The 12,579-nt window shown below is 40.1% G+C and overlaps 1 protein-coding gene across 3 annotated transcripts in view; it reads left to right on the top strand.

Annotated features, from left to right (window-relative positions):
- Window positions 1–943: 943 nt before the first annotated feature.
- Window positions 944–12,579, top strand: part of FKBP5 (FKBP prolyl isomerase 5) — a 120,244-nt gene continuing 108,608 nt past the window's right edge. For all 3 annotated transcript variants that reach the window (XM_061397974.1, XM_061397975.1, XM_061397976.1), the window contains exons 1-2: window positions 944–1,057; window positions 6,616–6,720. The gene's annotated coding sequence lies outside the window, so the exon portion shown is untranslated. The remainder of the gene's footprint in view (window positions 1,058–6,615; window positions 6,721–12,579) is intronic.

The raw sequence follows: 12,579 nt of genomic DNA, 5'->3' as shown, positions 1-12,579 counted from the left end.
TATAGTGTTGAGGCCAGATGTGGAGTTGGGAGACGTTAGGTTTCCATAGGTAATTATTAAGCTCCACAGCTGTGGGACTTCAGGTTTCTGTTTCCTCAAAAATGAGGAGATTGAGCGAGCCACTCCCTAAGGCCCAGGAGCTGCTAGCTCAGTCCCCTCCATCTGAATCTTGGTTTGGTCATTTCACTCCAGGGGCCTGAGCCCCCTCCTGAAGTCCAGCTGCTCAGCAGACCTACCCGTTGGCAGGTGGAAGAGAACACAGACATCTTTTAAGAGAACACAGGAATCCTCTGCTGTCTCAGTTACCTGGGATCTCATGTTTGAAAGGTAGAAGACCGTGGGAAACCCTAATCTTAACAGTCCCTGAGTGTCTAGAGGCAAGTGCTACGTGCTATGCTTCTCCAGATGGGATTTTTTTCCTCCCGTTCCAAATGGACAATACCAGTTCCCCTGGTATTATTTCCTGGGGCTAACCTGGCTTGCTTACCTGACGCAAACAAGCCTGGCCTGCCCCTCTCCATCCCCGGATCAGGTCGGGTGGGCGGACAGGAGGGCAGAACTATCAGAGAGAGGTCCCAATGTGAAGTCCACTAGCTTGTTTGAGCATTAGTGTCCTCGGAGGTAAGGGATGGAGTGAGGGGGCGTCGGTCAGTTTCCTCCATCTCTTCCCTACAGCGCCCACAAAGGGGCAAGGGCTAGACACGTGGGCTGGCGTGGGGGAGGCGGAGGTTACACCGAGGCGGAGGTGCAAATGACCCGGGGCGGGGCCTTATTTGCATGGACGGCGTTCGGCCGCCAATCGGGATGGGAGAAGCGACAGCCCGCGCGTCTTTTGGGGGCGGACTGACAGCCCCGGGGCCCTATGGGAGGCGGGTCCTGCGGCCCGCGGGGGCGGGACTGCGCCGGGCGCTGCCCCGGGGAACTCAGGCCGCTTCGCGGGCGCTGCCAGTCTCCGGCGGCGGCGTCCGGCGCGCGGGCGGCCTGCTGGGCGGGCTGAGGGGCCGGCGGCGCGCGGCTGAGGCAGAGCGACAGAGCGGGCGAGCCGCCACGGCGACAGGTACCGGCGCCATGGCCATGGGGGGATGAGGCGGGGTGGCCGCCCGGCCCCGGGAACCGCGTTCCCTCCTTCGCGGTCCTGCAGCCGCTGCGCTGCTTCCTCACACGGGGCCCCAGCCCGGGAACCGCGCTGCGGGGCCGGCGGGGCCGGGGCTCCTAGGAGCGGGCGCGCTGGAGGCGCCCAGACTCCCCCGCGGGAATCCTCTGCGTCCTGCCGGGCGAGCTGGGCCGGGGCTCCCTTCCCCTACTAGAGGCGCGGAGCCGGGCGGCCGCGGGAACGGCTCCCCGCCCCTGCCGCGCTCTCCCTCAGGGAGACGAGGCCGGTCGCGCCCCGCTTGTCCTCACTCGGCTCTTTTTTTTTTTTTTTGGTTTCCCGCCCTGGGTAACAGGTCCCGTCTCGGCGGCCCTCGACTCGCCCGCCGCCCGACGCCTGAGAGCCAGGCGGCCCGTGAGCCGCCGCCGCCGCGAGCGGGAGAGAAACTTCGGTCTCCCGGGCCCGGGCGGCGGGAGAAGTGGGCCCGCGGTGAGCCGTGCGCCGGCACGCATCGCAGGCGCGATGGAGCCTCGCTCACCTGGCGGGCCCGCCGAGGGAGGGATAACGGAGCGTCCCGCCGCAGCCGCGGTCCCCGGCTTTCGGTCTGCGCTCCCGGGGCGGTGGTTGTGGATATGCGCGTTCGCCGCCTTTCACCTGCCGCCCCGGGAGGAGGACCAGTGACTGGGAACACGGCCTCCCCGTCCTCGACTGCCTGTAGAGGGGACTGGGGCAGCGCCGTTCCAACAGGTGATTATCCCAAGTGCCAGGTGAGAGCCACTGAAAAGTTGTTTCAGTGTTCGATAATTCAATTCACTCCCTGGGCTTTGTTCAAGCCTTCTCCCGTAATGAATTTTTTTTTTTTTTTAAAGGTGTGCTGACCGTAGTATAGGAGTCAAAAACCAGTATTGATTGGGGTGCGGGGTGGGTGGGGAAAGTGGGGAGTGTCGCCAGCGTGTGGATTGCCTTCTTTCCATTGACTTGGCCGGGAGGAACATCTTAGTTTAAAAATCGGTTTCTGCAGTGGTGGTGAAAGCATGCATAGTAAGGTACAAGTTGTAAATGGAGAATGCAGAGCTCGAGATATCCTTCGCTGTGGTTCAGGACAGAGTGTACAACGTTTGGCCGCCATTCAGTAAATTCTGCATGAAGCAGTTTGAGCTCGTGGTTTTGGATTTACTTTACAAGAGTGGAATAAGGCTTAGCTTTGAATGGGAGCTTTCTTTGCCTCTCTGAAGGCACACAGGAGTGTTTATTTTCATTGTCTTCTCGTTTTGTTAGATTGTAGACAAGGGAAAAGTTAAGGCATATTTTGGTTCAGTATTTTTAATAGCCTATGGGAATTCTCCTTCACCCATTCTCCCCCTCCCCCGCCCCGCATAAGAGTATTTATTTTAAAATTCGAGGGTAGAGTTGAACAACTTTTTATTCTTGTGGAAGTTTTTATGTTATACTTTCACTTATTTTCTGTTTCTCTCTCTCACAGCTGACCTCACTTAAAATCTACAGTTACGGCCTTGACCAATTTAGGGCATTTATAGAAAAAGTTTTAAAATAATATGTAATTATTTTAAAATATATTATGCAGGTTTAGATAACTCAGATTTTTCTTATGTCTTTTTTAAAATGTCTGTGCTGGATATGATTTGAATAAGAGATGTAAGGAACTTCTTAAGGACAGTTACACTTTTGATTTAATTATGTTATTTTATTAGTGCTTCATTGAATGGTAATTTTAGTCACATGTTAATTAGTAACACCTTTGAAAGGTGCACTCTAACCAATAGGCTAGTTGTGACTGTTCGGGTTTTTTTTTTTTTATCAAAGATTTTATAAAATTTTTTTTTGTTTCTCTAAAACAGGCTTATCTGCTGTGAGTTCTTTGTCTTTCAAACGTGAACATTTTAAAATATTGGATTAGGCAACTAGTGAAGTCTTCAATTTTCTGTTTATTCTTGCATTGGAAAAAGAACTTATTTCGGTTGTTTTGTTTCCTAAAGTCTTAGCTTAGAACAAGCAGTCTAGAGAAGGAAGAACATCCTCTTTCTATAGCTGTAGAAGAAATTATTACTGTTGAAAGCTGAGTTGGCTTTTCGATGCTTAGCGAAGGTAGATTGAGCAGTGACTTGTTCAGAGTGGGTTTTATTCTGTATAAGTAGTTCTGAGGAATCTCATGAGACTAGGGTTATAGGTGATCTATATAATTGTTGTTTAAAGTGTATAGGAATATATTAGTCTAACTATTGTGTATAATTAGAAGTTTTATAGTTTTTATCTTGTGATGCTTAAATGTACCACATACCATAAATTAAAGCTGTATTTCATAGTTTAATTTACAGAAGCATGTTTTGGGAACTTTAAAAGTGCCTTTTAATTAAAATACTGTTTTCAAATTCAATTTTTACATGTTTTAATTACTGATTTCTGTCCACTTTTAACTTGTGGTAGACCGTATCATAAAATGGTCAACCACGTTATAGTTTCAAAATTAAATATAAGTTGAATTCTTACATCTACATAATAAATGTTGGGAGTATTTTTAAGTCACTTACCCTCAGGTTTGGCTCCTTTTGAATTTGGGGGTGGGCAAATATTTTTGATTAAACAAAGCTACAGAAAAACAGGGACACATGCGAAACAAGCTACGTTTGAGGGTAAATCACATGATACTGTTAGATAGTAATACTTGTTTATTTAACAGTAAAATGCATGCTGTATCTGTTATTAAGAATATTTTCTGTAGGCCTTTAATATAATTTTTCACAATTTCTAACAATCTATATTGTACATATTTTGGCACACTGAATTCTGTACTTATTTTATGCTGAACAGTTAAATATTTTATACTTTTTATAATTCTGAAACTATTTGAACTTTCTAACCTAGCTAATTAAGTAATCAGATTTTTTCATTATTTTACATTCTGAATTTTTTTTACAGTGCATTTTTAACTTCTGACATTATGCCAGGAAAATTAAAAGTTTAAGGAAAATTAAATTTACAGTCATTTGAGACTAAGTGGAAGTTGGTAGGTAAATCATATAACTGTTGATTTAAAAACAGTAGCCACTTAAGTGGGGTTTTTTTTGCAAAAAGATGCTTATTTATTGTGTAAAAGATAGTTCTGCCAAATGAAACAGGTTAAAGTAATTTATAGTAGGACCTTGTGGACGTAACTAAGTTCCTAAGGATATTTCAGTAGTATTTAAAACACTAAAATTCAAGCTCTCAAATTATTTGTACTTCATTTTTGTCATGATGAGGCTTGACCTGCATTCAGCTGAAACTCAAACATGTAAGACTATAATCCTTAAATGTGGCACGTATTTTAGTGTTCTAGCCTTTTGGAAAACAGCTAGTTAATAAGAGTGAAGGACCACCAGAGGGAGTGTGGGGTCTACACATTTGATTTGATCTATTTTCTACTCTTGGTCTGGAAAAGAAACATTTTAAAAAATAGGAATAAAATTTTAGCTGTCTAAAACAGGCAAAAAGATATTGAAAGTTGGAAATTGTAGCTCTTTGGAACTGCTGTCATTTTTGTAACACTTAATCAAGTTTGTTTTTTTCTTTTTAGAAAAAGGTACAGTTACTAGAAAAATAAAAATTATGTATTTTCAGAGTGCAGTAATGGGTTTTTAAGTAAACATTTCCACATCTGTGAAAGTTATGGAACATTCGAATGCTAAGAATGTTTTTTAAGATTAAAAATACAGTCCATTTGAGTTGTATGGTCTTGAAATTGCTCATTTTTTGGAAGGAGGAATAAAAGATGGAGAAAGATCAAAGATAGAAGAGGGGTTTTTTCCCCTTTTGTAGTCTGCAAATCTTTGCTAAAGCAGGCGATGGTAAATTTTTGGAACCATTTGTGATGTTCAGTTTGTAGTCTTGGCAGTTTGTCTGTGATGTTAAATGAAGAACCACTCCTAGTCCCCTGCAAATGATCATCTGATGATCAAAAACAGGGTTGGGGATTTCAAATTGGTCGCATCAAAAATCCGATTTGTGTGTATGTTTCTCAATGTTCCTGTCTCTGGAAATTAAAGATCCTTCTAGCTGCTGAAAGTTACACATGGAATTTGAAGGTCAGGATGTCTCTGTCACAGACAGTGCTGCAGTAGGTTGCTTTTTGGAATGGAGGTCTTTTTCTGAATAAGGATAAAATGGTCTTTACTCATGTTAAATATTAGCCAATGGAATTATTTCCATGTTTAACTTTTTTAAAAAAGCAAGACAATAAAGTAAAATCTTGTAACCTTAACATATTTTGGGTTTTACCCCCTAGCATTAAAAAATTACTTCATCATGGATAGTCATATTTAATGTTCTGAAATTCTAGTTTGGAAAGGGGATCTGTTGTGAAAAGATGGTATTTCATTGATGCGAAATACAGTAGCTTACATGGAGAGAAATTTGTTTCTCTTTTGAATTATACTTAGGTTAAAATATAATATACTTATTAAGAATTGAAATGTCATCTAAATTTATTTTCATTGTGAACTTTATAAGTTTGTTTAATATACCTTTGGGGTTATTCCTAGGTAGATCTCTCAGAGTCCATTTGTGTACACACACACATAAATACATACACACAGGTAGGAAGATAAATATCTATACTATATGTATTTGTATTATATATGAAACTGTGTATGTTTATTATATGTATACATATAAATCATCTATATGACTTCCCAGGCTTATTTATATGTGAATTCTTTTTTTTCGAGTGAAATCTTGCTTCATCAAGAGGAACAAAGTACATGTCCACACAGAAACTGATAAAAATGTTCGTAGAATCTTTCTTCACAATAATAATAAATGACTCATAATAATAATGACTCATGGTGGCTCAGAGGTTAAAGCATCTGCCTGCAGTGCGGGAGACCTGGGTTCGATCCTTGGGTTGGGAAGATCCCCTGGAGAAGGAAATGGCAACCCACTCTAATATTCTTACCTGGAGAATCCCATGGACGGAGGAGCCTGGTGGGCTACAGTCCACAGGGTCGCAAAGAGTCAGACACGACTGAGCGACTTCACTTTCACTTCACTTTCAATGACTCATACAATGACATAGAAGAATCTCAGAAATATTTTTCAGAGCAAGAGAAACCAAACACATGTATGTATTGTTCGATGCCATTTATAAAAAATATAAGAACAGACAAAACTTAGGTATGGTGATAGAAATCAGGAAAGCAGTTTCTGGGTAAAGGCTGTGGATAACTGGAAAGGGACAAAGGGGAACATTTTCTGTAAAGAAACTCTTCAGTTTTCAAAAAATTAATTAATTTGACTTTGCTGGGTCTTTGTTGGCAGCACGTAGGATCTAGTTTCTTGACTAGGGATCAAACCCTGGCCCCCTGCATTGGGAGAGTGGAGTCTTAGCCTTTGGACCACCAGGGAAGTCCCAAAAGGGAACTTTTGAGGGTGATAGAAATATTCTATAGCTTGGTTTGGGATTCAAGTGATTAAATTCACGTATACGCTTTCAGGGTAATTTTTAATTTTCATATATTTTTAACTTACAGAACAGTTTCAAGACCAGTACACAGAACTTCCAGATTCATCAATTGGTGTTGTATACATTTGTTCAAATTTACCAAGCCGAATACTAAAGATCTGTGCATTTTATGGTATGTAACTTTTACTTTCATAAGGAAAAAAGCTATAAATGTTTGTTGAAGATGAGAATGACTTTGTTATCTGAAAAAAGTGAAATACCTCAATTTGAAATATGAAAGCAGTACTTTAATAACGTAGAAGAAGAATTACTGACATGTCTTTTGTCTCTATATGTATCTGTGTTCCTTCTCTCTGAAGTCTCATGACATCATATTTCTGTTAGAAGAAACAGAATCCTGAAAATGATTCAAGGCACAATTGCCAGCAAGGAAACTGGTTTATTTTGTTATGCTGTGTAAGTCACCTAGGGAACAAGACTGCTACCCAGTGATAGCATCCTGGGAAGGTACTGGTAATTCCCGTTAAGAGAGTGGCACATCTTCAGTGTGCTAGGTTTTTCTCAAACATGTACAATCTTTACTGTCCTAGAATTCACCAAAGAAGAGGGAAACAAATTTGGTTGTTCTTTTTGGGTGGTATTTATAATAGGGAGGAAAGAGTGGTGCATACTAACCATATAAACTAGTCTTGATCATAGGTAAGTGGTAAATCTAAATGGTGAATTTGGTGCTCTCTATTAGTTTTAGTGCTGCCATAGAGTGATTTGAGTTAAACCTATTTAAGTCATATCTTAAAAATATGTCAGTTGTTAAGACATTCAACTTTTTTTCTTAACTTACTATTTTATGTAAGCTTAAATATGTCCTTCACAATTTAGGATTGGGCATTATTTATGGATATTCACTTTTCCTCCTTTTTTTTTTGCATCTCCATAAGAAATTTGTTTATTTGGTTATGCTAGAGTGGAAGATGATTTGAAGTAACAGGAGAGCTAACCAACAGGCTTAACAAATTAATCATTGATGACTGGCGATAAACACTTATGTTGCCTGTACTAACCAAAACTGTACATATATATTGTCTGTAAATTTTTTCCTTAACAAATGTAAGTTCTTTGATGAGAAAAATGACAAACGTCGAACTTGGCCAACATGGGTAATAGGACTGACTTTCTTCATTTAGTGAACACGCTCCTGTTCCTCATGTCCTGTTCTCCCTTTTATAGACACTAAATTTCACTGATCTGTTGAGCATGAATAAAGCATTATTTGAAAAATTTTAAGAATTTTGTTTTGAGTTGTCAAGCCTTAACTGCAGATAGAATTTTAAAAATACTTATAGGTAGTTTTTCTTTTAGACTTTTTATTATGAAAGTTTCAAACATACACGGAACTGGAGACACTAGTATAATGAACATCTATATACCTATTCTCCAGGTTTATTAATTATCAACAGTTCAGTTAATGTGCTTTTAAAACTGTTACATTCTCACAAATATGGTAAAGCAGTAGTATACCAGATTTTTTTTTTCCCCCCAAATTTTGTTGTACATAGAGAAACCTGAAAAGCGGTGTGTTTTAGCTCACACTTAGCTTTGGACGATCAGTAATTCTGAAACCATTCTTATTCTTAGTTTCTTTCCGTCAGTTCATAGCCTGGAAAAGAAAGATACATTTTTTAGCTTTTTCTTTATAGTAAATTAGTTCAAATACACTATAGAATAAAGTACTGTTCATCTGAAAAGTTAGATTATCTTCAAAATGTAGTGTCTGAGGAATCCTGTTGTTTAAATGTTTTGCTGTTATTTTCTCTTTCTCTAAAAACTAAGTCATTGCTGTGCTTTTTTAGGCTCCAAATCTGTATCTTCTTGAGGCCTTCCAAAACTGAGGCCCAAATTTTCACCTGTGTCTTGAAACTAAATATGTTTAAATACCATCTCTGTAGCAACTGCACACCAACACCCCCTCCCTCCGCCCCCAGTCGAAACACTTTCTTGACTTTCCTCTTTAGCTGCTCGTGACTCTGTTATTCTTACTGGTCATTTTTTTTTTCCCCTTACTCTTCCTTTACTTAAGCTCAATGAGTCACTAAATCACTTTGTTTCTAAATTTATGCTTTTTTGTCCTTTTCATTTCCACTCTAATTGTCCTAATTTGGGTAACATGTTAGCAGGAAGTTGTCCTTAATCTATAATGAACTTGATATATATCAAAATTAAGATATATTACTAAAGTAAAATAGGGCATTTTCTTCCCTTTCAGAGAAGGCTTCAGTCTTATAAGCAAACACATAATTTTTAAGGCCTAGGAAATCATTATATTTGAACCAAGGTGATATAGATGATCTCCAGACCACTCAACCTGGTGAATGATGGCCGGCAGGGGTATAGGTGGCAGACTTCCTTACCACAGAAATGGCCCAAGTGAGTTCCTTCTAGCCCAGAATATCTGCAGGTGCTTTGCAGTGGGGCAGATACTATGTGTATGTAACACATTTTCAGGACGTCTTGTGCTTCTGTGGTAAAAATAAGGGATCTATTGGTTTACCTGAAAACTCTTCTCCTATTCCTTGTGGCAAATTTCCTGTCCAAGATAGTTCTCATCAAAAAGCCATTATGCCAAAAGTGACTTGACACTCTTATCTCATTACTTTCCCTTCTCTTTACAGGCTCCTAGAATTGAGGTTTGTCAGAAAGATAGCAACTGAGGTTAGTTGAGAGGATGTAAAATAAAAATGGGAAAGTAAGGGTTGTCTGTTGCACTTCACATGAGCAGTAGCCAGCCTCCAGTGGTCTTGGGCCTGAGTCCTTTCCAGATGGATTATAGCTTATGAACTTGGCTTGCCTTTGGTCAGCTTATGGAGATCTTTCTTCTTTCTGCTCTTCTGGGAATTGTTTGAATTTCCTCCTGGTGGAAATCAAGATGCAATTTTACATTACTGACTCGGGGATAAGAGAATAAAATTTGATACTGTTTTAGATAATCCAGTATATCTGATTATTTTCTTCTGTGGGAAGTAGGAATAATACAGGGATTCTGAGATGCTTATGCAGAAATTAATGGTTATTAAGAGTGGAAAATGGAGAAGAAAATTACACCATTTATAGGAAGGCTAGTATGGTGGGGGCTAGACCTTTGATAAGGAGTATTGCTACATGATCTTGGGCAAGTTACAGTTGTTAGGATTAGTGGAATCCTTCTCTATAGTATAGAAACTAGAGATAAGTCCTAGGATATAGGGAGTAGGGGAGCCTGAAGGGAGAAGGAATGGGATGGAAGAGTTTCCAAGGATTATTTTGGTTTAAAATATAAGTTAAAATCTTCCTGAAGTTTTGGGGATGGCCCCTCTGCCTGTGGCATCAGAATGTGGTCCTGAGGCCCTCGTGCACTGTGAGAAGCTGTGCCTCTTATCCTGAATGCTTGGTGTTCAGAATAGTGCTGCAGAGTAAGTGAGAGTTGAGTTGAGTTGTTAGGACTGATTTTGTCTTCAGGGTGTTTTGTGGTTGGGTGGAGACTAAGAGTCTGGTTAGACCCTTAGGTAAGACTGTCACCACCGCTTTGTGATATGGGACAAGATACATAGCCTTTCTCTGAGCCTCAGTTTCCTCATCTATAATATTGGGAGGTGCATGCAGTATTAATACCTACCTAAGAGCTGTGAGGTTTAAATGAGATAATACATACAAAGTACTTAGCCCAGAACCTGGCATATGTCTTCAGTAAATATTAAATACAATTATAGTTTCATTAATAAGCAGTTTTGTGTTTGGATAATAAGTTCTGTTAGGTTCTAAGCGTTGTTACAGAATAAATAAGATCCTGTCCTTAGACAAGATAGAACATGTACACAAAAGATAAGTAACAACCCAAGTCCTGTGGTAAGTGACAAATGAGTGGTGTACTTGAGAACTCGTGAGGCAGGAGTAATTGCTAAGCGGATGAGAATTTCAGGAAGGTGACAGAACTCCACCTGAGCTTTGTAGGACTAGTTAGCAGGTTAAGGGGATAGGCTCCTTGGAGCCAGACTGCCTGTGTTAGAGTCGTGACTCTGCTACTGTGTAATCTTCAGTAAGTTACTTGACCTCCTTCCTAGGATTGTTGAGAGAATTAAATGAGTTAGTACATGCCAAGTGCTTAGAACAATGCCTCAAATGTGGTTAGAAGACCCAGCACAACCCCCAAAAAACCAGAAACAAGCCATGTAATTAGCGCATGATAAACTGTTGCTATAAATTGAGAGAAGGGAGAATGCATTTCAGGTAGAACATTGAATGATAACGAAGGGGAGGTATGGTAAGTTTGTTTGAAATGATGAAGCCAAATGGATTCAAGGGAATAACCTGTGGAAAATAGTGTGGGATTGTGTTGGGGCAGAATTATGAGTGATTAAGCCAGGGACTATGACATCTTCTCCATATATTTCTGGGGAACTTGGGAAGATTTTTTGGGTTATTGTAAAGCATCCTTGTGTGCTGTGAATAACATTTCTAAGTCGTGTCTCTTGCATTTCTCACTGTCTTTCCTGATTTCAGTGTAACTGAAACTGCTGTTCATACTAATTTTGACAGTGAAGTTCATGATCCTCTACTTTGAACCATTATGGCTCTTTAATCTATCCATTTCTTTTTGTAAACATGTATTTTGGCTAACTTTCCCTATTTCTCTCCTTATTCTATTTGTTTACATAATGCTTATTCCGTTTCTTCAAAGTTTAGTGGGTTTCTGCTGTTTTCCACTCTGCCCTCAAAAATCCCAGTAGAGATCCTAAATTGTCAAAGTCACAAAGTAGAAAGGGATAGGGCAAAAAAAGTGAGGAAGTGGGGAAATATTCTCTAGTCCAGCAGTCTTATTTTACAGATGAGGACATTGAGGTCCAGAGGAAGTTATGTGAAGATCCACAGCTAATAATTAGCAACCTATACCTTTCAGAGCTAAACAGGGCTGGTTTTTTTTTTTGTTTTTTTGTTTTTTTTTTTACACTGTTATCCTAGTATGATTCTTAACAATCTGGGTAGGAGTTAGAGTAGTATCACTAATATTTCTACTAACAACTATCAGACCCCAAGGTAAGAATAATTTTACTGCTAGGAATAATGTGATAATAATTCACTCTATTCTTAATGAGAAGCCCATGATTACACTTATTAAACTAGCATTACTATTCTTTTTTTTAATATAAATTTATTTATTTTAATTGGAGGCTAATTACAATATTGGTTTTGCCATACATCAACATGAATCCGCCACAGGTATACACGTGCTCCCCATCCTGAACCCCCCTCCCTCCCCGTACCATCCCTCTGGTTTGTTCCAGTGCACCAGCCCCGAGCATCCTGTATCCTGCTTCGAACCTGGACTGGCGATTCGTTTCATATATGATATTACATGTTTCAGTGCCATTCTGCCTAATCATCCCACCCTCTCCCTCTTCCACAGAGTCCAAAAGACTGTTCTATACATGTGTCTCTTTTGCTGTAATGTTTAAAACCAAACTCCAAAGTGTGCTTTAGAAATAAAAGGATTTCTTTTATTTTTAAAGTTTTAAGTTATAAATAGTATTATAAATAACATTCTCAAAAAAAGTGGACATTTTGTTTCTATCATGGTGGAACACAGGTTCTCTTACAGAGTGATTGATGGGCCCGTAAGGTTAGCATGAAATGTTGGGAACTATTGTACTTTCACCTCACAGCCCCCAAACCAGTACTTCTGCTCGGACAGTTGTCTCTAAGCTTACATCTTCTTCAGTGTTTTACATTTTACCATATGCCACACGTAAAGGTGAGAAGCTTACTTAAGCACTGTACTCTTCTAGATCGTTTTCCTACCTAGATGTAATCTGACAGACTATATTTTATAAAGCCCTAATCTTTATTTAGTGTCTGGATACTCTAGTTGCTCAATAAATGCTTCCTTCACTTTTTACAGAGCACGTAATTTTTTCTCAGTAGTGTCAGTTCCTAATCTCTAAATCACTGTCACACCACTTTTCTGCTCTTGCAGTGTCTTGTTTTAACTTTGGCAAGATGC

Source organism: Bos javanicus, chromosome 23, assembly GCF_032452875.1.
Source record: "Bos javanicus breed banteng chromosome 23, ARS-OSU_banteng_1.0, whole genome shotgun sequence".
Lineage (NCBI taxonomy): Eukaryota > Metazoa > Chordata > Mammalia > Artiodactyla > Bovidae > Bos > Bos javanicus.
The sequence above is the reverse complement of the archived record's forward strand: the minus strand, read 5'-3'. Positions and strand labels throughout refer to the sequence as shown.